Raw genomic sequence first — 27,096 nt, 5'->3', positions numbered from 1 at the left:
GACCCAGGGCTCACTCTCCTCTCTGGTGACCCTCTCCCACTGAGCCCTGCTAGACCTAGGGCTCCACAGAGGCACAGCCTGCCTGCTCCCTTGCTCACCTGGCTCCTCTCTCCATCCCACCCAGAGCCACGACCCATGAGACACTCCCAATCTAGCAGCAGCTTTCTCCTTCTGTCCAGCCCAAATGGCTTCCTCTTTGAAAACTGAACAATCTAAATACTTTGCCTGGCTTCTTTTAACACACTTTTTCATTTTTACCCCCCAACACATATTATGTATCAAAGTCCATCTCACATAAAAGGGGGAAAAAAGAACTTATTTTCCCTAAACCTCACTAACATGGCTTTGGGGAAAAGTCTTTTATTTACTATAACTGATGCCTGGAATGGGCAGCTGCGAATCGATTCACTTTTGTTTTGCTCCTCAGCCCCTGGGTTAAATAAGCATTTTAAATCTCTTTACTCTTTGGGAACAGGTAGAACTGTACTTACATTTACAACTCTGATGAACACAGAGTTTTTGTGCTAATCCAGAAAAGTGCTCTGATGATCCCACTATCACTGATTTTTGGTTACCTTTCAAGAAAATGCCCACACTGTGTTTTGTTCCTTGTCCAGTGTAACTTTTGAAGTGCTGGGAAGAACTTCCAGCTACAGAAACTCATTTAATTCTCATTTGACTAGAGTCACACCACTTACTTTTAACTGGAGAGCATCTTGGGATCTAGCAATATAAAGGGACAAACATAAAGAAGAAACCAGCTCCAACTGGTGTGGGGAAATCAGGGCTAGAATCCTAACATTTAGACAGCCTTTTTCACCTGGGATGGATATTTCTGAATCCTCAGAGTATAGCTTAAACTCAGGATACATAGCAATGGAGACTTCACTCAAGGTCCACTCACTGGGGTCCAGATTAGCTAATTCTTCATAGACATGGGCCTGTAAACTCTTCCCTCCATTAAATTATGCATTTGGTCTCTTACTGTCCCACTTATATACACAAACACTCTGTAATGTAAATTATACTACAGACATACAAAAACTATATTACTCAGGGCCTCCACATGGAGCCGAGGTTACTCAAGGACCCACACCACTAACCCAGAGTAGCACTAGGAAAATCAGTCTTCAAGCTCCAGATCCACTGAGTCAGGATCATCTGTACCCCTCTCAGAGATCAGATAACCAAACCACAGCAAACCCTTGGAGCTGGTTTGCCAAGGCCAGTCAAAGGGAAGACACGTGAGGCTGAAACGGCCATTGTAGCTCGTCTGGAAGTGCATCATTTCCTGAGTAGCCCCAGGCTGTTAATCAAAGTTTCACTTTCTGATCCACAGATTTCTTTTTTCAAGAAATAAATCTCCAAGTGCATGTACTCTCCCTAACAATGAGTAAAATGGTGCTGACCACATCTGATTGAATATCCAAACATTTTCCTAACTCATAACCCACCCCCGGTACCTAGAACCCCAATCCGAACCAAAGAAGTTGATCCAGTCAGTGGCTGCCCCACACTGAGTGAGATGGCAGAGTCCACCAGAATCGGTTTCGGCAGCTTTCCCTCCCCAAAGCTGACAGATGTCCATTTCTCACAGACTGAATGTCTATGACCACCCTCCCCCCAAACTGCATCACGCTGCTACCCTACCTCCCAGTGTGATGGTATTTGGAGACGGGGCCTTTGGGAGGCAGTTAGGTAGAGATGAGATCCCTCATGCTGAGATTAGAGCTCGTAGAAGAGACACCAGAGGGAGCTTGCTCCCCACATTCCAACCACCCCCCAACCGCCAACACACACGAAGAGATGATGTGAGCACTCAGAGAGAAGGCAGCCACCGACAAGCGGGGAGGAGAGGACTCAGAATGAAACCTACACATTGTTGGCCTTCCCAGCCTCCAGTGAGCAACACATTTCTATTAGTCAAGGCACCCAGTCTACGGTGTTTGTTATGGCAGCCCAAGGGCTTCCCAGGTGGTGCTAAAGGTAAAGCACTCGCCTGCCAATGCAAGAGATACAAGAGGCAGGAAGATCCCCTGGAGGAGGGCATGGTAACCCACTCCAGTATTCTTGCCTGGAGAATCCCGGGGACAGAGGAGCCTGGTGGGCTTCAATCCATAGGGTAAACTGAGAAAGACACCACCCCCGTGAGCTTTGCCATTGCCCTTCAGGACAGTGACAGAGGAGGAGTCCAGTGAAGGGAGCCATAAATATCACGTCTGTTCTGACCAGAACCTATCTACCTTTGCTTTGGCATTTGTTGCAGGCACATAACCAGCAGGAGATGAATGTGGGAGCCCCCTAGTGTCTGCTGAGGATAACCATCCCTACCCAATGTCCCCGGAGGGGAGGGGCCCCAAAACAATGGGGCTGCCACTCCCTTCCCTGCCTCACCAAATAACTCCCCGGAAGGATCCTGAAGGCAGTGCCTTTGCCAGGAACCGCAGAACGGAGAACAACAATTCCTTCAGCACGAACAGGGCCCCGGGTGGAAAATTTTCCCTCCATTCCCAAAAAGAAGGTTGCCAGGACCAGATACAAAAGGAGAAAAGTACATACTGTTTAGTATTTATAAAAATTACCAAATAAGAACACATCACTAGTAAGAAAACAAGCTAAATTAATACGGTTCCTGCCTTCCAGGAGGCAGGTGATCTGAGGAAAAAGAGACCCAGAGGTGGGGGAAAATATGATTAAAACCAACCAACTAGTGAAAACTTCTGAATAAATCCTCCATGTATATACAAATTAAATATCCACTGTGGGTATCCTATATGAGGGAAGAAGCAGCTGTTAGAACTAAATGACACATTTATTTAATCAATTAAGGATTTGAAGATATATAGTCTTGTCACCACCTCTGCAAAGCTCCCTATCTCTTCCCCAAGACACTCAGGAAACAACCTCAACTAGGCTTCCAGAATGTTTTATACCTTCCAGGGCACTACATTGGTAATATCCTGTGAGTATCCCCCTGCACTTCATAGGAAAGGCTTACTTCTTACATGTAACTTTGTTTCAACTTTGCCACCACAGCAACATAACCTGTGCTTATTTTGAGCTAGGCTTTGGATAAGAACTTGAGGTGCATGATCTCATTTAATCCTCACAACTAACTTGTAAGGCTCTACTATTATTATTTTATAAGAGGCAATATACTTACATGGTATAAAAATATTTTTAAAAACACCAACATAAAGGTATACAGTACAGTCTCCCTCCCTCTGCAGTCCCCCATAGGCCAAGTTCCCACACCCCTTTCACATATGTGCTATGCTTAGTCAGTCAGTTGTGTCCGACTCTTTGTGACCCCATGGACTGCAGCCTGCCAGGCTCCTCTGTCCATGGGATTTTCCTGGCAAGAATAATGGAGTGGGTTGCCATTTCCTCCTTTCCGGCCATTTCCATCCTTCAGGGGATCTTCCCCACCCAGGGATCAAACTCGCATCTCCTGCATTTCAGGCAGATTCTTTATCACTGAGCCATAAGAGAAGGCCTTTCACATATAACTATTATTACTCGTGTCTTATGTATCCAACCACAGTTGATGTATATATAAGCCTCGTGTTTTATATAAAAGGTAGCATATTATACAAGTTGCTCTGCACTTGGAAATTTTTACTTATCTTGGAGATCTTTCCATAGAAAACTATCTCATACTTTTCTTATAGCTATATAGTATTCCACTCTATGACTGAACCAGAATATATTTAACCACATTTCTACTGATAGACACATGGATGCTTACATTATGATATTTTACAGATGAGAAACCTTAAGGCTCAGAGAGGTTAAGTGACTTGTCCAAAGTCATACAGTTGGTATGTGGCAGAGAAAGGACTCAAGTTGATTCGATTCAAGCCTAAACTCTTAAGCAATTTGCTGTATTTGTTGCCCGGCACAATGCCTGGCATGTAGCAGATACTCAATAAATATTTAATGAGTAGATTAATGAGCCAACAAAACTGCAAAAAATATAAAAATAGAAAAGAAAGAAAAAATAGCAAGAGGAGCAACTCTGTTCTTCCTTTCCTGCATCCTTCACTGTTAACCACTGTTCTTCTTCACTCTCTAGATACCCACATCTACTCCTGTATACTGTATCACAGCAGCAGAACAAAGACTTTCAGCCATTTCTGGGTCCTGCCTGATCCCTGTACATTATTTAATCCTATTCAGACTCTGGATGAAGGACATTCTAGAACGGATGCAACAGCACCTCTGTTGGCCAAAAGCCCCAAAGGGCTGCTCAAGAAGGTCACAAGGAGGTGGGAAAAGAGAGTTCCTGGGGCCAAACAACACCTGTGCCTAGACCCCAGGGGTCACAATGACACGTCTGAGCGTCACTGCAAATTAGACAGCGACCTTCCAGATCACTCCCGGACTTCACAGCCGGTTTTCCTCTACAATGCAGACATCCCCCAAACCTTTAGCTCCTTCCAAATGTGCCAAAAAGCTGACACATGTAACCTTGTTTTTACACTGTTTTACATATGGCTCAGCCGTCCAATAAATTTAACACCAAAATTATATACAACATTAAGTGCGTTCAAACACAGCTGATTTCTTCACAGGCCTTTGTTAGCAGCTGCTGGGAAGGTACAGTATCTGACAACAGGAAAGCTGTGTCTTTCAACACTACAGGCCCTGGGGACCACTGGCCAGGAAGGTAACCTCCCTGTGACCTCACAAGGTATCAGAAGGGTTTAATTCTCCTGACTTGTGTTAGGAGAACATTACAAACATCACCATCTGCACTCAGCCTTCCAGCCCCTCCAAAGACATGGGATGCCTGCCTTCAGATGAACCAGACTTAAAACGACTCAGAACATGACATACACCATGCTGTGTCTACATTCTCTATATGTATTCTGTATACATGTGAAATTTCTGGAAAGTGAGTTACTGCCTTGAGAAACACACACCCATCCTTCCTCTGATCCTTTGCTGTCGTGTTTGATAATAAGAGTTATTTATTCAACAAGGGCTCAGAATTACAACTTAATTGGTTGTCATCTGCTCAATGAAGAAATAATGTCCTCTCCAATTATTCTAATCTAATCCATTTAATCTAAAATCCATGCGACATTACAGATTTTCCTGAGACAGAATAGTTCAATCTCTTCCTCCCCATTTAATTCCAAACTATTGACATGCAAAACAAATGGCCATTCCTTTTAAAGGTTGCAATACCAAAAAAGAATCTATCATTTTTGCCCATCTTGAAGGCTAGCTTGCTAGCTATAGGATTAACATTTGCAATTCCCCCAAAGTGAGAAATTTCTGAAGATTATGTGTTTGCCTTTCATTTTCCTCAACTGGGCTCACCCTGAAACACGTAGAACAGAAATCTCAAAGCAGGAATATCATGAGCCACATTCAGCTATGTTAGAAACAAATAGAAAAATGCATTTTACCAAGATGTCCAGAGAGAAAGAGACAGACAACATCCAGCCAATCAATCAACAAACACGTTCATTTTCATTTGTGGGTTTCCGTTAAAAATGTTTATAGACATAGTTCTTTCTAACACATCATGATAATAAATGTGTGAACAAAGCCTGTGTCTAAACACTGTTACGCTTTGCATGCCTGTATTTATCAGGTTTCATACATAGTCAAAATGCACATCACGACAGAACAATTTCTTGACATTTTTGTTTTATAATTATTATTATCACAGTGCAATTCTAGTGGGTATTTGCCGGATATATATCAGAGATGAAAATCTTTTTAAAGTAAATCATTATAAAAATCCCCTTCTTTTATACCATGCTGGAAGTGCAGTGTCTAAAGGTCTTCTGGGAAAATAAATAATGGAAATTTTGTTATTGATCTCATGCAGAGGCAGTGAATCTAATGAGTTATTGTTATTTTGCCCACAGTAAATATTATGTGGTCCAAAATAATAACATTCAATTAAAGAAAGAAAGCCAGATAGGACATAAGATAAAAACGTAACTTAACAATGAATTCCTTTTCATACTTCCTAAATGTTAATTTAGTCTGTCATGTACTTAGAATGAAATTCTTTTGAAAAAGTAGTTTCCCATGCCATGGTAATAATTAAAATGATTATTTCTCTTGTTATAGACAAGTATCATCATCAACAAAAGAAGGTTACTGGTCTTCATTAAAAGATAATTTATATTTGGTTTTTTTTTTAATCTAACAACAATAGCAAAGCCGACAGTCAAGTCTCCCAGGAGTTATCAAAACTTTTGAAGAGTTAAGTCTGAGCAAAACCATAAATGCTATCTTGAAAATGTTGCACAGTGGAGCCCTATTAGCACGGATCCTCATTATATGAGTTGAGGGTCATCAGACTAAAAGGTCACAATGTGTCTCTTAGGACTTGCTGGATCCAGGAAATCAGAGCACTTCACCTTCAGCGTGAAAAAAAGAGGCATCTACAGCAGGTGTCTGTCTGATTTCTCTACGGTATATTATCAAAAATGGGAAGCCACTGCATTTAAAAATTCTGTATCTGGTTCATCAAGCCACCAAGAAAATCCAAGTGACTTGAGTTTTAGGAAGCAGCTGCCATAATCCTAAATCCTCGAACAAAGCTCCTACTGTCTTGCCAGGCTAACCTAACACACTTGCTTTTTACGCCCATCCTTGTGACTTAACCGCTCCACAGCTCTGTTCTTGCTGGATGCTGAGACCTCCCAACCCTGGGCTCACTTACTCCGTTTTATCCTGCATTACTCTTTCTGGGCTCAGACAATGCCTCACCCATCTCCCCAGGCAGCAAAAATTAAGACTAAAATCTTGGCACCCATGGCTATTTTCTTTTCCATACACAGAAACAAAACTACATTTACAAAGAGGTGTTTTCTAAAGATGGATTTCTCTTCAAGGGGTTGAGCCCTAGCTCCTCTCAAAAACCAAAGAACCCAAAGAGTGAATGACTCACTTTGAACATTTTCTCTTTACGGACACATAAATGACATTTGAGTGGGAAAAAAAAGGTCTTCATATAGGCAGGAAACAACTAGAAAGGGTATGTCTGTCTACCATTCATCATAGGGTATCGCAGATAGCTTTCACCTGCCTTTCAAACTCATTAGCCATGAGCGGCTTGCTAGAAGATAGAGACTAAATCTTATGTTTCTCTGTAACCACACAAATATTTGTAGACTAAAAGGAATAAATGAATGAAACCAGCTGAGTGCTCACTCTATGTCAGGGAAGACTCTAAGCTTTTAATCTTCAAGACAACCTCATAAGGTACGTACGTAAAGGTATGTCAAGATCATCCTGTTTTGCAGATGATGAAACAGAGGCTTAGAAAGGTTAAAATTATCCAGCTAAGACTTAAGGAGTTAGGACCTGGTATCAAACCATATGGGGCTTCCTAGGTGGTGCTAGAGGTAAAGAACATGCCTGCCAATGCCGGAGAAGTAAGAGACACGGGTTCCATCCCTGGGTTGGGAAGATCCCCTGGAGGAGGGTGCGGCAATCCACTTCAGTGTTCTTGCCTTGGAGAATCCTGCGGACAGAGGAACACGCCAGGCTACGGTCCACAGAGTTTAAAAGGGTTAGACACAACTGAAGCAGCTTAGCAGGCATGCACAAAACCATATGTTCCAGAACTTATGCTCTCAACCATTGTGCTAAAGTACTTAAGTGATTAATAAAATGGCTCTCAGTCCTCAAAAGCAAGTCCTTACTTAAGATGCAACTATTTTCACATAATGGATAATTTATAATTTCACAATACACTGGATTTCTAAAACATGTGCATTTTTGAAAAACAATACTCTCAGACATTGTAGTATCAGGGTGTCTTTTGCCAGAACTTAAAGAACTTTAAAAATCAACAACAGGGGGACAAAATGAATTCACACATTTCCAAGAACCTGTCACCAGGAGGTTCACGGTCCCCATGCTTTGGTCCAACTCTCTGGTTGTGAGCATTTCAAATGGCCTGGAAGAGACTGAGAAAACAGAGGGGCCCTGGAGAACCAAATCTGTCAAAACAGATCTCAGCCACACAATTTCTCAGCTCTTATCGTGCTTTCACCCTGATGCAACAATGCAGAGTCTCTGAAGGTCTCCGAAGCCTCCTAGCTGAGAATCTTATCATTGTCCCCCTTGACCGTGTTAGCATCCTCAGCTGATCCAAGCAGCAGCTCAACGGGTATTAATCTGTATTGCTGCACAATGCAGATGAGTTTGGGAATGGAATTAAAATGCATTGGCTGAGCCTCCACTTTGGCAGTAAACAGAGGCTCATCAGAAGCAGGTACCATCTGGAACTGATAGGATGGTCAAATTGGATATTTTTCTAAACACAGGAGTATTTGCCATGCTATTTGTGATTGTTAGGTACAGGTGAGGACCGAAGCTTTTTTAATGTGCAGGACTTGATAGCACTAGCTAGACATCTGATTTCTCTAGAGGTTAGCTAGAAATATCACTAGATTCAGAAAGAAGCTCCTTCAACATTATGAGCAGGAAAATCAACCTGCTACCCGGCCATATTCCCTGGAAGGCAGAGAGTACTCAAGTATATGAAAAGTAGGTTCAAGTATACAATCCATAAGCAAGAGTTTTGATATTGAAAAATGGTGCTTTCCAAAATGGAAATTGGAAGAAAAAAGTCAATCATACAACAGCTGTGTTTACACATACAAAGTGAAGTGGAAAACTGAGGCAATTACCCAGATGATTTCAATCAAAACATCCCCTCAAGTGAAATATCCAGAAAAGTGAAGATATAATACAGGGGACTCTTATTTTTTAGCTTGAATTATGCAGATAATTGCTTCATCTCTCCACTATTCTTATGTAGACATAGCCTAAAACCCAACCTGTGCATCAGCAATTGAAAATATAATCAGTTGCAGATGTACATACTTAGGGACACAAGTGTCTATGGTTACAATTATATGCAGATGTAACTCAACACAGACCAGTCAAGTCTGAAGTTTTGGAAACCTGTTTTGAAATTCTGACTAAAAGCAGAGATTGTTCCTTTTAAACTCCACCTCCTATAAAAAGTCACTTTCGCAGATAATGACAATTTATCCCCAAAACCTAATCCACATAAAATAAAACAAATTCTTAAAACTGCCCTAATTTGATTCTTTGATTATTTCAGGAGAGAAAGTATCTATGAAAACAAATGCTTTAGTAACAAAGAATCCCTTCAAAAATTGTCTCCTTTTTCACTTCAGAAATATATTTTTTAAATTAGCTAGAAAAATGACCTCCTTTCTAAATATCACTTCTTTCCACCTTGATTTTTGAACTATCAGCTTTCTCCCCCCTCCCAAAAGTCCATAATTCCCATGTGTCCCCCCCTCCAAATCTAACTTATTTTGGAATATATCTCCAACTACAGAAAATATTCAAATATTCATATCACAAAGGAGAAGCAGAGAATGCCACTAACTCAAATGCAGCTCCAAACTATAAATTCATTTTAATTAAAGATATCTGATAAGCACACATGCTGAAAGGAATGAAGAGGGGAGGGTTCCAGAAAAAGACTTGTCTTTTTCAAAGAAATTAAAAATCACATGGAGAATTCAACAAGCCAGAGAGGCCTCTTGAAACCTTCTATTTAAGTCTGATTATCTAAACACATTGGTTAAAATGTGGTGCTTCTCATTTCGGTCAATACGATAACCCGAACAGATGCAGATATATAAACTCCTCCCCGACCCTCCCAAAAAGATAAAATGCTAAATGCAAAAATAACAACAAAGAATCATGAAAGCTAGAAAAAATCCGGGGAACTGGGCACATGCTTGTGTGTGTATACTCAATTGTGTCTGACTCTTTACGACCCCATGGACTACAATCTGCTAGCCTCCTCTGTCCATGGGATTTTCCAAGCAAGATTACTGGAGTAGGTTTCCATTTCCTACTTCAGGGGGTCTTTCCAACTCAGAGATCAAACCCACATCTCTTACGTCTCCTGCAATGGCAGGTGGATTCTTTAACCACTGCATCACCTGGGAAGCTTCAGCATGTACTTATAAGGCAGTAATCTTCAACTTACTAAATGTGGGTTGCACATTTAGAATCATCTAGAAGCTTTAAAAAAAAATCTCTGTGGTGAGGTGCAGGTTTCAGGATACTAAAGCTCCTGGGTGATTCCAATGTACATTGGCATTCCAATGATTCCAGTGTACAGTCCAATGTACACTGGTGGTTCTAATGTACATTGTTACAGGGATGTGAGGGAACAGCCGCCATGGTCACAGACCTCTGACCAGAAAACTCTGAAAGCCCTCCCGGCATGAAACCAGAGACCCAGAAGTTCTAGAACCTGAAAAGAGACCTAGAGTATCTCTGCTCACTAGCCTGGGGCAAGACAGAAAGAAGCTTGTATCTTTTAAGAGTGTGGAAGCCCAAGAATGCTCTTCACATGATGTGTGAGTTCCAAACCCATAAAGTCCATAAAGCCAGCCAAGTAATAGAGATTACCTCAAGAGCCTATGGTCTTGAATTTGGTTTCTGGAATAAGAAGGCAGCAAATTTTGAAGTGGCCCTCTGTTATTAAAAACTGTTTTCTAACACAACATTGTAAATCAACTATACGGCAATTAAAAAAAAAAACCTATTTTCATGGATACCTTCTCTCCTAAAACAATGAGAGAAGCAAAGAAGAGCCATTATGGACGTGTTTTATTTAATATGCATTCGTTTGGGGAGGGACAAATTGTCATTCTCTGCTTAAGTGACTTTTTATAGATAGTGGAGTTTAAAAGAAATGACCTCTGTTTTTAGTCAAATTTTCAAAACACGCTTCCAAAACTTCAGACTTGACTGTTTATGCCAAGTTACACTGCCTTTAAGACTTTTGCAGTACTCCTAGGGAGAGCCATTGTCACTACAGATAAACGTATAGTTGAAATACTAAAACATACACCAAAATAGATAGAAGCAACAACTGGAAGAATGAGAGAAGAGATGAATGTGAAAGGAGGTTTTTTTTTTTTATTTTTATTTATTTATTTATTTATTTATTTTTAATAGTTTTTGCCATACATTGACATGAATCAGCCATGGGTTTACATGTGTTCCCCTTCCTGGACCCCCCACCCACCTTCCTCCCCATCCCATCCCTCTGGGTCATCCCATTGCCCCGGCCCTGAGCCCTTGTCTCATGCATCGAACATGGAATGGTGTTCTGTTTCACATACGATAATATACATGTTTCAATGCTATTCTCCCAGAACGTCCCACCCTCACCTTCTCCCTCAGAGTCCATAAAATTGTTCCATGCATCTGTGTCTCTTATTCTGACTCGCATATAGGGTTATCATTACCATCTTTCAAATTCCATATATATGCATTAGTATACTGTATTGTTGTTTTTCTTTCTGGCTTACTTCACTCTGTATAATGGGCTCCAGTTTCATCCATCTCAGTAGAACCGATTCAAATGTATTTTTTTAATGGCTGAGTAATATTCCATTGTGTATATGTACCACAGCTTCCTTATCCACTCGTCTGCTGATGGACATCTTGGTTGCTTCCATGTCCTGGCTATTGTAAACAGTGCTGCGATGAACATTGGGGTACACGTGTCTCTTTCAATTCTGGTTTCCTCGGTGTATATGCCCAGCAGTGGGATTGCTGGGTCATATGGCAGTTCTATTCCCAGTTTTTTAAGGAATCTCCACACTGTTCTCCATAGTGGCTGTACTAGTTTGCATTCCCACCAACAGTGTAAGAGGGTTCCCTTTTCTCCACACCCTCTCCAGCATTTATTGCTTGTAGACTTTTGGATAGCAGCCATTCTGACTGGTGTGAAATGATACCTCATTGAGGTTTTGATTTGCATTTCTCTAATAATGAGTGATGTTGAGCATCTTTTCATGTGTTTGTTAGCCATCTGTATGTCTTCTTTGGAGAAATGTCTCAAACACATGAAAGGAGTTTTTAAAAATATACATTCAGTGAGATAGAAAGAGAAATGGGAACCACAAGAACACAGCTAAAAAAAAATGATTTTTTTTAAAAACATAGAGATTCTAAAATGAAAATATACTGTTTAAATAAAAACTTCCATATGAGTTCAGTGAAACATAGAAGAGAGAATGACTAGGAAGACAGGCCTGAAGAACTCAGAGAAATACAGAAATAAAAATATGGATCCACAGTTCTGAGAAATTGAGGAAACAGTAAGACCTCTGTCTTACAAAAGTTTAAAAGGAAGAGAATTAAAACAACAGAGACATACTGGAAGAGATCATCACTGAATTTTCCAGAACAACACAAAGGTTCAGGTGTTCAGATAAAAGATAGAATAATATCTATTGCCAAACAGGAGAAATTAAAAACAAATCCTACCTAAATATCAGTGAAATCAGTGAATAGAAAACAACAGGGAAACCTTAAACTATTCAGATTAAGTAGAAAGAAAGAAAAATTTGAAATAAAAATGAAAAGGTTGCTCAAAGAAATCAGTGAATAGAAAGAGACAATGGCTCATGCAGACAATGGCTATCATTCAGTAATAAACAGAAATGAACTACCAAGTCACAAAAAGACATGGAAGAAAGTTGTATAATTCCAACCTGTGGCATTTTGGAAAAGGCAAAACTAGGGAGGAAGTAAAAAGATCAGTGGTTGCCAAAGGCTCAAAGAAAGGGCAAAAATAAACAGATGTAGCAGAGGAGATTTTTAGAGTGATTAAACTATTCTATTTGATACCGTTATTGTTTAGTTGCTAAGTCCTCTCCAACTCATTTTTAACCCCATGGACTATATAGCCCACCAGGCTCCTCTGTTCATGGTATTTTCCAGGCAAGAATACCAGAATGGGTTGCCATTTCCTTCTCCAGGGAATCTTCCTGACCTAAAGATCAAACCCTCATCTCTTACATCTCTTCACTGGTGGGGAGATTCTTTACTGCTGAGCCACCAGTGAAGCCATGATACTGTAACTGTGGATACAAGATATTCTACATTTGTCAGAACCCAAAGAACTATACAACAGAAAAAGGAAACAGTACATTTGTTAATAATAACATGTCAATATTGGCTCATTAATTGTAACAAATGTCCCACACTAATGCAAGATATTAATAATGAGAGAACTGTGGAGGAAGAGGCTATATAGGAACCTCTATACCATCTGCTTAGCTTTTCCATAGATCTAAAATTTAAAAATATTGTCTATGATTTTAAAAAGAAAAAAAGGGCAGCAATTACTAGGCATGGACACTTTATGAAATAACTATTAAAAGATATGCATCAGCAAAAAGAACACCCAGAAGGGTTAGCAAATAAATCAGTTAAATATGTTAGTAAATTGAAAAATGTACTGACTAATTAAAAACAATGAAAGTGGTTTTGGAGGATTTAAAAACACATGAAAATATGCATCCCTTTGTATGGTATGTGAATTATATCTCAATAAAACTATTACCAAAAATAAAATGCACATGGCCCATAGCCCAGTAGCTCCATTTCCAAGTATAAATTCTGCCATATACGTACAGAAAGGCCAGAAGAAAAACATTATTGTGGCATTATTTGTAATCTCAAAAACAAAGAAACAACCTAAATGCCCACCCACAGTGGACTATTATTCATGGAAATACATATACAGTAAAGCATAAAACATGGACAAGATGAACAACAGCTCTGTGAACACTGAATTCCAGAGAGGAAGACCTCCACTCAGAAGACTAAAAGCATTTTAAAGTTTAACATGTCCAAAATGGAATTCTAAATCCTCACTTCCCAAAGCAAATAATAGCACTCATCCCTGGTCTTCCCCATCTCAGAAAACGACACCATTTTTCACCCAGGTAAATGACAGTGCCCAAATTGCCTAGAAATCATCCCTTCCTTCTCTCTGTCTCCCACCCTTAATACTCAACCCATCAGTAAGACCAGTGCATCCCTTGAATCTAACTGCTCCAAATCACTAACCCAGTGTGAGCCGCCATTGGCTCAAGAGTTGATGCCACACAGTCTTCTAACTGGGTTTTCTGCTTCTCCTTGTGCCCTACCAGAGACAAGATCTACAATCAAGAGTGCTACTTCTAAGACATAAATAAGATCATGACTTTATCCTGCCACAAATCCTTCATTGGAAAAGACCATCATGCTGGGGAAGATTGAAGGCAAAAGAAGAAGGGGGAGACAGAGGATGAGCTGGTTAGACAGCATCACTGACTCAATGGATATGAATTGCAGCAAACTCTGAGAGACAGAAGGAAAGGGAAGCCTGGTGTGCTGCAGTCCATGGAGTCAAAAAGAGTCGGGCACAACTTAGTGACTGAACAACAACTACAACACACCCTTCACAGTCCTTCCGAGAGCTTCTTGTCCCAGGTGGTACAAACCCAAAGTCCTTATCATGGCCCAGCAAGTCCTCCAACCATGTCACTAGCCCCTGCTGGCTCTTCTACCCTTGCTCATTTCATTGTCCTCCCATTGGTCACCATGTTCAGGACCCAACAGTACCCCAAGCCCTGGGCCTGGGCACTGGCTGGTTCCTCAAACACTGCATCAGATTCCACTGTTACTTCAGGTCAAACATCTCACCAGAGAAGGCTTCCTGTGTCTAAGCGAGTGCTCACCCTCTGCTCCTCTCATCTATCTCTCTCTCCTCTCTTCGCTTTCATTCTACATCCCCTTTTCAACTGTCTCTCCCTGGACAGAATGTGGGCTCCTTGAGGGCAAAGCCCTTTCCTGGCTTGTCCCTCACTGTATCCTCAACATACAGAACAGCGCCTGGCCCAGAGAAAGAATCAGAAAATACCTGGAGAATAAATCAATTATTCAGTAACACTTTTGTACACATCAACTTTACATATAATAGCTTCAAATGGATAACCAACAAAGAACTACTGTGTAGCACAGGGAACTCTGCTCCATATTCTGTAGCAACCTAATTGGGAAAAGAATTTGAAAATGAATAGTTACATGTATGTGTACAATTGAATCACTTTGTCGTACACCTGAAACTAACACAACATTGTTAATCAACTATGTGTATGTTGCTTCAGTTGTGTCTGACTCTTTGCAATTCTATGGACTAGAGCCTGCCAGGCTCCTCTGTCCATGGGATTCCCCAGGCAAGGATAATAGAATGGGTTGACATGCCCTCCCCCAGGGGATCTCCCAGACCCAGGGATTGAACCTGAGTCTCCTTCACCTCCTGAACTGCAGGCAAATTCTTTACTGCAGAGCCACACTTCAGCGTAAAATGAAAAGTTAGAAGAAAGAAAAAGATAGGAGGCAAACTGAGGAGCCATTTGTGTGTTCCACAGGTTGAATGAGACAGACCTGTGGTCTCAAACTCCTTCTAGAATGTGGGTGGCCTGGGAACCAAGGGGGAGGAGGAGAAAAGAGGAGCCATCAACCAAAAAGCTCCCTCAGGCTCCTTCGGATCCCAGAGTTCTAGAACTCATCATTTCACACTGTCTTGAATCCAGTCTCTCCCCAGAGTTGAAGGAAAATCAAAACAACCTGGTTTTGACCCGTGCAGTTCACAAAGCATCTCACGCCACGTGTCATCTCGTGCCTGTCTGCCCATGAGTCTATGAAGTACCCAGGGCAGGTGGAGTGTGACCCCATTCACAGATGAGGAGACCGAGCCTGGGACGGCAGAGGGCATCATCAAGAGAAGGGGGTTCTTTCTGAAAAGCAAGTGAGCGAAAGCCCTGAAAACCAGAGCTTGGGCTCAGGGCCTCCTCTTCTCAGATGACTGTACTCAGTCCTTCCCAAACGTGACAATGACGACAATGGGTTGAGAAAACCACGCAGGCCCACAATTCCTGCCATGGTGCATTCCGACGTTTAGGTACACAGGCTGTGTGTGCAGGCCAGTCCTCCCCTGCCCAGCCTAACCAGTCTCAGCTCCCACTGGCCTCCTTCATCGCCTGCTGTCTCACATCGCACGGCCTCAACCTCTCCCTTCCCTGTCGAGAACGTTCTTCCCACCCAGACCAAGTCTGACCCCCAATACTAGCTCTTATATAGCCCTACCTGTCTCTCCTTATGAGCAGTCTTTATACCTGGAACTTTCTATGTATGTGATTGTGTCTCTCTCCCCTGCTAGACTATAAACTCCATGAGGACAGGGCCAATCTGTCTGTGTTTATCATTATATATCACCAAGTATCTAGTCAGGGATGGCATGTGTGAGGCTTTGAGGTCTGCAAAGGCTAAGGACCTTCTGTGACCATGAGGGAGGAGCATGCAGTGGCAGGAAGATGTCACCCTGCAGCCCCTGGAGGGGACCCTTCAATGGCAAGGGCGGATCCAAGAGCCAGAAGGTCAAGAAGCCATGTTCTTGGTGACAGTGTTTGCCATTCAGTTCAGTTCAGTTCAGTCGCTCAGTCATGTCCAACTCTTTGTGACACCATGGATTGCAGCATGCCAGGGTTCCCAACTTCCCATCACCAACTCCCAGAGCTTACTCAAACTCATGTCCATCAAGTTGGTGATGCCATCCAACCATCTCATCCTCTGTTGTCCCCTTCTCCTCCTGCCTTCAATCTTTCCCAGCATCAGGGTCTTTTCCAATGAGTCAGTTCTTCGCATCAGGTGGCCAAAGTATTGGAGTTTCAGCTTCAGCATCAGTCCTTCCAATGAATATTCAGGAATGATCTCCTTTAGGATGGACTGGTTGGATCTCCTTGCAGTCCAAGGGACTCTCAAGAGTCTTCTCCAACACCACAGTTCAAAAGCATCAATTCTTTGGCGCTCAGCTTTCTTTACAGTCCAACTCTCATATCCATACATAACATAAACCCACTTAATCTCTGGATATTTTGCATAATCTAAGAGATAATAATTTATCATTCAAACCAGTTAGGGGTGAGTTTTCCACCATTTATAAGGCAAAGAATCCAACAGATGTACTTCTTTAACAAAACCATAAGCTCCCAGCCTAGTTTTTGTACACTTCTGTTCCACCCAAATGCTGGGCATGGAAGAAGTACTGAATAGTTTGTTTTTACCTACCTGGCTCTAGCTCTCTGCACATCCATTCACCCATTTATTCAGTTGACAAATTTTTGCTAGGTGCCTAAATGTGGCTTCCTTAGATTGAAGAGCGAGAAGAGGACAAGCCAGACGAGGTCCTTGCTTTTATGCAACTTAACATTCAAGTGAGAGAAATGGGCAAACAAAAAAATCAGCCACAGAGTTTTGGACAGTGGTAAAACCTGTGAAGATAATGAAAGAAGGAGATGGAATAAGGAAGGAGGGGGAAGGGACTTACTTATCTAGGTGCTTATGGAAGCCCTCTGAGTTGAAAATGACGAGGAAACAGCCAAAGGACAGCAACACAGAAGAACATTCCAAACAAGGGAAGCCAGAGCAAAGGCTCCAAGACAGAACAAACTCGATGTGTTTGAGGGACAGGAAAAAAAGCAGAGTGGCTTAAGAATCTATCACCCTCCCTGGGAGAGAACAAGACAAGATGAGGGACAAGACGAAGCAGACAGGGACTCAGTTATTTAAGAATTCTTCTTTCAAGGAAAGTCAGATGCCCGCAGGAACAGAGTCATCACGCCTTCACCTTTTCCCATCCTCAGGCATGACTTACTTGGACACAATGCATATGTCAGCTGGGAGAGGAACGAGTGTGGGACTTGGCCCCAGGATCAGTCTGCCCTCTTAGCAAGCCCCTCAATCATTCTAGTCTCCAGTCTAGTCATCCATTCATCACTCAAGGGCCTGGACTTGGGGATCAGAAGACTCTTTTACCCTCGATGGTCTATAATTAACTTCCTTTTCATTGTCTTTAAAAAAGAGGCAAATCAATGGAAACCATAAATTCAGACTTGAAAAAGAACTCTCATTTAAGAATTATATTTTCAAAACATGTATCAGGAGGGCAACAGAGCAAAGTCAGAAACACTCAAACACAAAGCCTCCAGGTCCATCCCTAGCAGCTGCTTTGCTCACACCTCAGAATTCTAGAGCAGTTAATGTAGACACTGAACCCTTCTTGTGTAAGGTGCATGAATACACCTCCCCAAAGCAGGAACCGTGGCTCCAAAGTCTCCTAGTACTCTCTGCACCCCAACCACTGTGGCTCTATCCTGACCCACGGTGTCAGCCTTGCCCCCATCACTGGCCCCCTGCCCAGGGCAGCAGCAAGAGACCATCACTGGCAAAACGGTACAGGTCTCCCACCACACTGGCCTCCCTGTTCACGGAGAGGGCACCTGGGGCCTCTGCACTCTGCTAAATGCACTCCGATCAGTGCTGAGAATAGGCAGTTCTTTTGTCATTTAGGTCTCTGGGCAAAGTCACTTGCTCAGGGAGGCCCTCCGATTATCCTGATGCAGTGGGGTTACCCTCTCCCCTCTATTTGCTGTCATATTGGTCTATCTTCTTCACATTACTTACTGTTATCAAAAACCACTAACTTCTTTGAACTCATTATGCCTCCTCCACTAGACCATAAGCTTCCTGAGTTCAGAGCCCCATCTATCTTACCCATGCCGTGTCCTCAGGACCTAGCTCTGTGTCCAGCCCACAGACGGTTGACTCGGTAAAAATTTGTTGATGAATAGAAGGAAGACGTCATCCTAAGATCCCTGACAAAGCATCAAAGACCACAAGGCAGGTCAGAACCGGTAAGTTCCCAGGGAAATCATGCAGTTGTAGCCCAGCAATTTTCAACCAAGACAGCACACCTGGGGTGGGGGTGGGGAGAGCCATCAGGATATCATAAACCTCCCCCATAGGACGATGATGGTACGTAATGCTCGATGATGTCAGGTCAGAACCACCGGCACGGCCCATACACTGCTTTGCCAGAGAGGAACAGAGGGGTCTAGCAAAGGAAAGTAAGTCCTTTAATGGGATGCTCAGTCTCAAACCCAGATGTCTGACACCTGCATAGACCTTCTCAAGCCCCCAGTGCCAGTCTTCTTGGAGTTTAAACAACCTGGTCAACATGAGCTGGAAACTGGAGGGGAGGGAAGTCTGCCAAAGCCAGCATCCCACAGTTGGCACGTGGAGATCCACGAGGAGGGACAGGTGAGGTGGTGCCAGGTCCACGGTCAGGGCATCCAGAGCAGAAGAGCAGAGTCACTGCGGATGGAAGTGGGAGGGAAGGGTACATGTCTAAGAGGGGCATGGGGTAAAGGTGGACTGAGAGGGAAAGTTCCAGAATGGGTAGGCCAGGAGGGTACCACTCTGCTGTCATTCCATGTTACAAAAGGCAGCTCAGAGGAAAGGGGAAACAGCAGTCAGCCTTTTTTTTTTTTTTTAACAACCACCAGATATAAAACCCTGAGTGTAAATTTTTCTATTTTAGGGTTTCTAAATAACATTTAACTTAGTGAGTGTTTTATATCTAGGGTAAATATTTGCCCAGTGTTTCTGGCCCACATCCGAGCGCTTATCTAAAAAGCTCTTTGGTTCTGCTCCCGCTAGGAAAATTCTACATTCAACTCAGCATCCTCACCTGGCATGTGAACCCACGAAGCACTCTCCTTCCCCCAGTCTCCAAGGTGCACCCCGACAGTAGTAGCCACAGGATCTGAATAAGAGCAGTTTCTGGAACGTCTGCCCGTGTGCACTGCACTTTTTCTTAATTAAGGGTGAGGGTATGGACGAACAAGTCCAGGACCGACCCTACTCCACCAGGCTGCAGAATGTTTGGGGAAATCAAGGAGCTGTAAGGCAGGGCTTCAGATGACAGCAAGAAAACAGAAACAGCCAGCTCAGCTCGGCTTCACAAGCTGCGTGAAGTGACCGGGCCGCTGGTCACCGTGCATCTCAAGGTGGCAACTGCAGATATACTAGGAGGTCCACAGAAAGCAGTCACCTGGTCTGAGGGAAATCTAGAAGGCTGGGCACAGGACTACCATCCGCCCCTGACCCTCCCCTCCCCCCGCCCCGGGTGCAGTGCAAGGTCTTGAGGCTGAGGAGTAAGTTCTCATTTTTTTTTAGTAAGAATTTCTATCATTTCTGCGTGTGTGTGCTAAGCTGTTTTAGTCATGTTTGACTCTTTGCGACCCTATGGACTGTAACTTGCCAGGCTCCTCTGTCCATGGGATTTTCCAGGCAAGAATACTGGAGTGGGTTGCCATTTCCTTCTCCAGGGGATCTTCCCAACCCAGGGATTGAACCTGCATCTCCTGTGTCTCCTGTATTGGCAGGCGGGTTCTTTACCACTAGCGCCACCAGGGAAGCCCTCTATCATTTCTATTTAAACACAACATCTCACAACTCAGTTCTCACAATGACCCTGCAGCGTAGATATTATCCACATTGGAAAAAGCAAGAAATGGAGGCTTAATGCAGGTAAATAACTTGCCAAAGTTATGAGACGATGAAGTCAGGATGCAAACCCAGGTCTGACTCCAAATCCACATTCTTTCTACTTGGGCACTACTCTCCCCAACCTATGAAAGTATCTCCCTAGAGGTTCTAAATAAGTATCTTCCTGGTTCCCCAGGTTTAAGAGAGGCGAGTTCAACATGGAGCACATCTGAGTTATGACCAGAATAACTCCAATATTTGGTAGCACCACCCACCATGAAGTTGAACGGACATAGCTCAAAGAGACTCAAAGAGGGCTCCTCAAACTGAGAGTAGAAAGACTCCAAGGGAGATATTGGTCAGAGCAAGGGACTCAGAATAAAGTCCAGAGGAGCTGCATCAGCGCGTAGGTGGAAGAAGAGATCCTGAGAGCACTCACAGGCCAGACACAGTCAGTCCAGCCAAGGCAGGTACTCAACACACTACACCAGAGTCAAGGGCAGGAAAGTATCTGGGAAAACCTTTGGCCAAGTCCAGGGCATCTTCCTTGTTGTTGTTGTTCAGTCACCAAGTTGTGCGTGGGTGTGAACTAAGTCACTTCAATTCTGTCCAACTCTTTGCAATCCCATGGACTGTAACCCTCCAGGCTCCTCTGTTCATGGGATCTCCAGGCGAGAATACTGGAGTAGGTTGCCATGCCCTCCTCCAGGGGATCTTCCCCACCCAGGGATCAAACCCGCATCTCCTGTGGCTCCTGCATTGTAGGCAGAATCTTTACCGCTGAGCCACCTGAGAAGCCCTGCTAGCTAAGTTTCAACCCTCTTTAAAATTAGAAAGATACTATTGTTTCTATACAAATACAATAGTGCTGAGACCAGAGGTAACAGAGAACCCATCTTGCATGTGGTTGCTTTTGTTCTTGACCTAACAATTAAAAAAAAAAAAAGCAACAAGCAGAAGAGCATACCAGAACCCAGGTCTTAGGAGCTGGACAAATCAGGCTTGAATTCAACATCTTCCAAAAACTAGCTGTGTGGCCCTTGGCATATCACTTGACTTCTCTGAGTTTGGGTGTCTTCTTACATAAGATGGAAGTAATGCTTCCACCCCACCCCAGGCCAACACTCAGGACGAAATGAAATAATCTAAGGAGGCATCTGGTATTCTACTGCTGGGAAGCCAGCAGGCATTTCACAAGTGATGTTCTTCACAATCGCTCTCTGGCAATCATAGCCAGCTTTGACTCTGACCTCTCAGCTGGGACTTGAGTTCCTGGGGACCATACCCTTCAAGACTGAACAGGCTTTCAATGGACATCTCAGTCCTTGCTGGCAATGCCTATTTCCCTAAGGCAGAACTTGTCACATACACACAGAAAAAGGTACTTCAAAAAGCCAGAGGCTCAGGAACAGTGCATTGTGTGACCAACCGGCCAGCATTCAGGAAGCAGTAGCCACTAAATCCAAAAGGAAGTCATTTCCAGGCAATACTCTTCTCAGAGAGGATTCTAGAGGGATCGCAAACCCAGACAAAGGGGGCTGAGATGAATGGGCAGTGCTCAAGAATTCTGACCCTCACCTGACCCCGTGCACAATATAGTAGTAGTAACTTCACTTTCTCTGCACAGTGACACAGCCCCCAACAGCTGTGGCATGTCAAAAACAAGGCTGCTCGGGTCTAAAGTCACCCCTCCTCCATTGGGAGAGGAAAGAAAACACATTTCGGAGTCTCTCCTTCTTTATGTTTTGCTTATGAGGAACAAATGTCGACAAGATATAGGATACGCTGCTCTGTTTGCCACCAAGATGCACAGAACATAATTTTATACGAAGCTACACCCGCTTAATTGTGATGCATTAAGTATTATGTTCATTGTTTCTGAAAGTGGGTAGAAATGAATAATTTATTTCAGACAAAGGAAACTCTTGAATATGAAATGCCTCATCTTTTAAAATTACAATTTGGAAGACAAGGATGAAAAAAATACCCATAGCCAGTGAACCTTATACTGCTAATAGAAAACAATGCTTCGACTGTTTCTACTTTGTTTGCAAACATTACATTTTTAAAAACATTCTTGAGAATAATCAAGGAAAAGACCCACTAGGTTTTCAGCATGCTCACAGCTGCTCAACACAGGGCTAGCCTCTTTTATGTTAATTTTCTGTGCTGGGTCTCCTTTCCCTTTCTACCAATGCACCTTGGCTCACCTGGAGTCCACTCCTCACATCCCTACACCTCTGTCTTCCAGAGCTTTCCTCTCTTTAATGCATCCTACTTCCCTTTGTGGCTCCTCCTTCCCGCTCCCACCCTGGCAATCCCTGTGCTCTGCACTCTCTTCCTGGTTGCACCCTCTCCCCAGCAACTAGCACAGTGCCAGGCACAGAGGAGGTTCTCAGAGAATGTAACTACTGTTAGTTTTAGAGAAGATAATTGATGTTTTGGCCTGGACTGAACTGGTGATCATCATTTCCCGTATGGCTATCGGTGTCTTTTTTTTTTTCTTTCTTTCAGAACAGAAAAGAAATCTACATCCACTCAAATAATCTACTATTGCTGTTTCATGCTAATAAATTGGGAGAGAAGAGAGAAGGCAGGAAGTTAGGGCACATATAAAAGGAAGCTGCTGGCAGTCATTCACCTACCATTTCCCAAGCACCTTTCAGTGCGCATCCTAAGTATTACTGCCAATAACCTTATGAATTGGATACTATTATTATCTCCACTTATAGGCTGAGTCTCTATTAACCCTGGGTCCCACAGCTAGTTAGTGCTGGAATGTGGAACTCAAATCTGGGTGTATTTAACCCCAAGACTTTGCTCTTTACCACTGCTATTCTGCATTCCATAATTTCCTAGGATCACTGGGACCTCATTCCCCTGCCCCTCCCCAGCCCCACCCTAATCTCCGGAATGAATACAGATGGTCTGCCCAGTGGCTCTTGAGCAAAAAGCTCCCTGGCTCTGGGTGCGTTCTTACAGGAGATCGGCAGAAGCCATAAAGGGCAAAGCACAACCTCTTCCTGCTCCCACCCCAGCGGTATCATTAAAACACCATCATAAACACACTTTGGGCTCAAAAAACGACAGAGAGGGTTTGGTTTCTTCTTAGGAACCACTCTGTGAGCTTCAGTAATTACTGGCTGCAATCCCAAAGGCCCTCCTTCCTCATCCTTCTCTCACTGGGCTTGCCCTGGGGTTAGCGGGCATCTCTTTCAATTAAGACAACTCCCTGCATTTAGAATCTTTTGAGTTTTTATTCAGACAGACTCTTGCAAAACGTTCTGAAGCAAGTCGAGAATGTGGCACAGACAACTGCCAAGTGAGACCCAGGACTAGGGAGTCAGAAGAATAAAAGAGTATCTAGAAAAGAAATGCAGAAACAAGCCCATACATGGAGCCTCCCAACAGGTGGACACAGACAAGTCGAGCAGGGTCATCTCTCCCAGCCAGGACAACAACTCTGGCCTGGAAATCAAACCTGACCCATGACTGACCATTGTCCCCAAGTCAAAAAGCAGAAGCCCATCCTGATTCCAGGCTGGAGGACAGCACTGGGGTTGAATTTAGGCACTGCAGAAGGTAGACGGGCAAGCACTGGAATGGCTGAGAGGGTGGTGGTTTGGTCGCTAAGTCATGTCCAGCCCTTGCGACCCTATGGACTACAAAGCCTGCCAGGCTCCTCTGTCTAGGAGGTTCTCCAGGCAAGAGTGGGTTGCCATTTCCTTCTCCAGAAGATCTTCCCAACCCAGGAATTGAACCTGGGTCTCCTGCATTGCACGCAGATTCTTTACTGACTCAGCTAAGAGGGAAGCCCGGAGTGGTTGAGAGGTAGAGAATCCACTGCCAATTCAGGGGACACAGGTTCGATCCCTGCTCCAGGAAGATCCCACATGCTTCAGAGCAACAAAGCCCATGTGCCACAACTACTGAGCCTGTTCTCCACAACAAGAGAAGACACCACAATGAGAAGCCCATGCACCGCAGAGAGTAGCCCCCGCTCTCTGCAACAGCCCACATGCAGCAATGAAGATCCAGCATAGCCAAAAATAGATACATTTAATCTTAGAAATAAAAAAAAGAAGGCAGGTGGGGAGCCATTCCTCTGGGGGATCCAAGACTATCCATATTCCCACTGACCTCCAGGCTACCCCTTTTCACCAGCCAGATCACTCAGTGTCTAAGGGGCTCCACCGAACGATTTTCCATGACACCCTTTCTCCTGCTACAAGTCAATATGTCTCCTGTAACAGCTTTATGCTGTTATAACCTGGCCCCAGACCACCCTGCTTCCTGCACTCAGTCCTGCTGTCACCTGCTCTCCAGGTGCCCCACTCCCTTTCCAAGACCACCCTGTGAGGTCCAGGCAGCCTCACTGACTCCGGCTCTTCTGCCTGCCCTGGGCACCTAAATGGGGAGCTATGTGCACTGGATGCCTTTGGCATCTTCTCCCCCCAAGGAGAAGGTCTGAAAGAGAGAAGCTTAAGCCTGACCTACACTTGCTCTATGTCCATCAGGAGCTGAGGTAAACAGGTACCTTCTGAGATGAGGAGTTATGAACCCTAACCCTACGTCATTCTCCAGTCTGGAAGCATCCAGAACCCTACGTGCTTTTATGACACAAAACTATATTAGGCTGAGCCATATGAAATGTGTGCTATTCTACCATGCTGACCTGCAAAAATGGCAGTTTCATACGATTCAACCTAAAACTCCCAATATGCTAAGATACACGAGCGGTCATCCTTCCCTGGTTCTGCTGAGACAAAGGCCAAGCCCCTGAGCGTGAAAAACCCATCTCTCTGCCCAGCTTGTCTCCCACCGCTGCTCATACCGATGTCTCCAGCTATAGAAAGCAGCTTATTACTGCAACCTGGACGCTCAGCGCCTTTGCCCATGCTGTTGCCCCTGCCTGGAAAGCCCTCCCCAACCACCTCTATGTATGAAACTTCTATCCACTCCTCAAAACCCAGCTCAAAGTCCCCTTCAGAAGCCTCTTCTGGTCCATATCTCCATCTAGTCAGATATTTTCTCCTTAGGGCTACATCTGAGCCTGTACGGAGTTCTACGCATTTGCCTACCACTTAGCAACATAATCTGCTTCTTTTATACCTATCCGTATAACCTATTTTTTTGTTTTTTTATACCTATCCCTATAACCTATTTTTTTTTGTTTTGTTTTATACCTATCCCTAAAACAAGAAAAAAGAAATCTTAAAAGGCAACAGCAGGGTCTGAATCTCCTAGCCCTCTCACTAGGCTCATCATACGTTCTCAATAAGTATGTGATGAGTGAATTTGACAGAAATGCCACTCTATCACACCAAAATACTGAAAGTCAACAGAGATCACAGAAACCAACCAATTCTTCTCTTTGTTATAGTGTACTTATTTTATATATACAATATATATTACATGTGTGTATCATACACATACACACATATATATAACTCAGTATGAAATGTCTATGACTTCATGCAGTTTGTGCTTTTGACTTTCAGGGACAATGTCTCCTGTTACATGGATGCAAACGGACACTACAGCATGGGTTCTGGAGCCAGGCCTCCTGGGTGCAAATGTGGCTCCACCTATTCATAGGCGTGTGCCCTCAGGCCAGTTCCTTACTTGGGTCTCAGTCTTCTCACCCATGAAGTGGGGCTAAGAGTACCTTCTACTGAACAAGGTTAACACAAGCTATTGCATGTAAAACACCTAGCTCATTGTCTCTCATCAGTTCAGTTCAGTCACTCAGTCATGTCCGGCTCTTTGCGACCCCATGAATCGCAGCACGCCAGGCCTCCCTGTCCATCATCAACTCTCGGAGTTCACCCAAACCCATATCCATCGAGTCAGTGATGCCATCCAGCCATCTAATCCTCTGTCGTCCCCTTCTCCTCCTGCCCTCAATCCTACCTAGCGTTAGGGTCTTCTCCATTGAGTCAACTCTTCACATGAGGTGGCCAAAGTATTGGTGTTTCAGCTTCAACATCAGTCCTTCCAATGAACACCTAGGACTCATCTCCTTTAGGATGGACTGGTTGGATCCTCTTGCAGTCCAAGGGACTCTCAAGAGTCTTCTCCAACACCACAGTTCAAAAGCATCAATTCTTCGGCACTCAGCCTTCTTCACGGTCCAACTCTCACATCCATACATGACCATTGGAAAAACCACAGCCTTGACTAGACGGACCTTTGTTGGCAAAGTAATGTCTCTGCTTTTAAATATGCTATCCAGGTTGGTCATAACCTTCCTTCCAAGGAGAAAGCGTCTTTTAATTTCATGGCTGCAATCACCATCAGCAGCGATTTTGGAGCCCAAAAAAATAAAGTCTGACACTGTTTCCACTGTTTCCCCATCTATTTCCCATGAAGTGATGGGACCAGATGCCATGATCTTAGTTTTTGAATGCTGAGCTTTAAGCCAACTTTTTCACTCTTCTCTTTCACTTTCATCAAGAGCCTCTTTAGTTCTTCGCTTTCTGCCATAAGGGTGGTGTCGTCTGCATATCTGAGGTTATTGATATTTCTCCCAGCAGTCTTGATTCAAGCTTGTGTTTCTTCCAGCCCAGCGTTTCTCATGATGTACTCTGCATGTAAGTTAAATAAGCAGGGTGACAATATACAGCCTTGACGTACTCCTTTTCCTATTTGGAACTAGCCTGTTGTTCCATGTCCAGTTCTAACTGTTGCTTCCTGACCTGCATACAGGTTTCTCAAGAGACAGGTCAGATGGTCTGGTATTCCCATCTCTTTCAGAATTTTCCATGGTTTATTGTGATCCACACAGTCAAAGGCTTTGGCATAGTCAATAAAGCAGAAATAGATAGCTGTTGCTAATTATTATTTTTATTTTTCTTAAGGTCTCATGGGGAGGGTAACCATTTT

At 43.5% G+C, this 27,096-nt stretch overlaps 1 protein-coding gene across 2 annotated transcripts in view; it reads right to left on the bottom strand.

The window, feature by feature from the left end:
• Positions 1-27,096, bottom strand: part of GFRA1 (GDNF family receptor alpha 1) — a 224,644-nt gene that overhangs the window by 183,973 nt on the left and 13,575 nt on the right. The gene's annotated exons all lie outside the window — the stretch shown is intronic.

Source organism: Giraffa tippelskirchi, chromosome 2 (genome assembly GCF_054371585.1).
Source record: "Giraffa tippelskirchi isolate mGirTip1 chromosome 2, T2T-mGirTip1v1.2.pri, whole genome shotgun sequence".
Lineage (NCBI taxonomy): Eukaryota > Metazoa > Chordata > Mammalia > Artiodactyla > Giraffidae > Giraffa > Giraffa tippelskirchi.
Note: the sequence above shows the minus strand (reverse complement) of the source record. Positions and strands in the feature narration are given on the sequence as shown.